At 45.0% G+C, this 2,217-nt stretch overlaps 1 protein-coding gene across 1 annotated transcript in view; it reads right to left on the bottom strand.

The window, feature by feature from the left end:
- LSAMP (limbic system-associated membrane protein) overlaps positions 1-2,217 on the bottom strand; it is a 1,070,131-nt gene that overhangs the window by 887,035 nt on the left and 180,879 nt on the right. The gene's annotated exons all lie outside the window — the stretch shown is intronic.

Here is a 2,217-nt window from a genome sequence, read left to right as displayed (position 1 = left end):
GCAGGATGCCCAGAGGAGGTGGCATGTAAGACAGATGCTGAAACCTCACATTAACAGGTGCCTTAAGAAACCTAATGCTGATGGATGGGTAGACAGATGCTAAAAATGTAATCTCCTTGCAGATGGACAGTAACATGCAACAGAAACACTATCAGGAAGGAAATGTTGCATGTCTGAGCAGATATCTGTAAGCACAGAGAATCGATGAATAGCTGTATCTTTGGCTTTTTCCATTTATGTCATGTCTAGCCTGAAACAGATACCTGGGTTGAGTGACTCAGTTCACTCTGTTTCAGCCAGCCCATTGCCACAACCTTTTCTGTCTGTGTCTGACATTAAGTGTCAAGGAGGATGGATCTGTAGCCATTGAGACATTTCCAGATTACCAGTGGTTCAGGTAAAAAGAGAGTCAACCTCTTGTGGACCTTCTGGCTTCAAACATAGGGCCAAAAATGAACCTGTTTACTTTTGCCTTTCATGATATCCATCCACTCATTCTCAAGCATCTACAGTTTCAAGCTGCACAGAGAAATTGTTTTGGAAACTTCCCAGGAAATTGTGTTCTCTGCTTATTTCCAGAGCCAAGAGATATCTTGATAAATGCTGAAAATTCTCTGATGGTTGGCTGATAAATGCTGAAAACTCCCTGATACTTGACAGTGCTTCAGCCAACCTCTGGACTTTGAGGGCAGCTGTCACCACCATGAGGTTCCTTCAGCCACAGAGAGCCCAGATGTATGTCCACAAACCATCAAGACTATCTAACACACCCTTTTGAGAAGATGGCAGATGCCACCAATCCAGCATGCAGCACCCCTTGGAGCCTTCCTTCTGACACACTGAGAAGTGAAATGTGTGACAGAGAGAAAGCATGTGCAGCAATCAGCCTAGCAGAAAGAGAAACTAAACAGCAGCTGAAGGACCATTTGTACTCGGGGGAGTAAAAATATGTGGCTCATTGCTATCCACAAGCAAAACTCATCAACGTCATTAGAAAGCACAGCTCTGTTCAGTCAGGTTGTGCACATTACAGCGGATTATTCAGTCACTTCTTTTGCAGACAATTATGTGGTCAGTAGAGCCTAAACTTTACAGTATGTGTGGCTTCATTTTAGCATGAGACTTCATCTGCACACTCCACTGAGATCAGACCTTAGGATGAGGGCAACTATGATCTGTTCCTCCTTTGGAAACCATGTGACAGATTTCAGCCACTGCCTCTACCAGCTGGTGAAAGCCCATGTGTCCAGGGACAATGGCAGAGCTCAGCCTGCTTTAGCTGCAATGGCTTTTAAGAAAGAGAGAGTTCCTAGATGGAGTCCATGCACTGGTGGTGCCAGTGCCTCGCAGAGCATGCTACCGCTGCCTGGTAGGTACCAAGCTATTGCATGTCATAGGCCAGGGAAAAAATGTTTTGAAACAGCCAGGGAGTCACTGATGTGCTCATACTGTATGTATCACCTCTTTCACTAATGGGTGGCATCCTCCAAATGACCCCCTTAGAACAGAACTTAATCAATGCAGCTGCAGGAAGCAGAGACCACATTCAGGTCTCTAAGCATCACAGTCCCCAAACATAAAATGATCAGTTCTGTTCAGATCCATTATTGCCTCTTCTCCTGGATCACTGTCTGATGTCGCCTGAGAAAGGAACGGAGGGTGGGCTTGATCCACTAGGTCTGTCTCTCTCCTTTAGAAATGGAAGAAACCTCTTGTAGCCCTTCCCGTCCCATGACTGTGGGAGAGAGGGATTTAAAAAAAACCTCCTGAAGGCAAACAGGAAAGATAGTGATTGATGCAAAATGCAGAATGAGCTGTGTGACAAGGACAATGGGACAATGGCAGACACAACAGTAAAGATGGCACCTGTTTTTACAGGTATTTTAAAGACAGGAGACTGCAGTGCAGGGGCTTAAAATGCCTTTCCCACAATCTTAACCAGTTTCTTTTTCTGCTTCTTTCTCTTCCTCTATCCCTTCCTTTTGAAGGCTTTGGGGAATTTTTAATTATTTTTATTGCATCTTCCTCTTCTCCTCCCTTATCCAGCCCCTTCCTTTCTCCAAGCATGTGCTGCTGATTGCCTCATCCTCCCTGCCCATCAGAGGGGCACTTGCAGGAAGACAGAGAAGCCCACCTGAGCTGAACTTGTCAGACTGAGGAAATTTGATAAGTGACATCAGAACGAGAGAAATATAGAAATGAAAGAGGTTTCTCTTT

The sequence above is a fragment of the Chaetura pelagica genome, unplaced genomic scaffold (genome assembly GCF_000747805.2).
Source record: "Chaetura pelagica isolate M959 unplaced genomic scaffold, ChaPel_1.0 scaffold65, whole genome shotgun sequence".
NCBI classification, from domain to species: domain Eukaryota; kingdom Metazoa; phylum Chordata; class Aves; order Apodiformes; family Apodidae; genus Chaetura; species Chaetura pelagica.
Note: the sequence above shows the minus strand (reverse complement) of the source record. Positions and strands in the feature narration are given on the sequence as shown.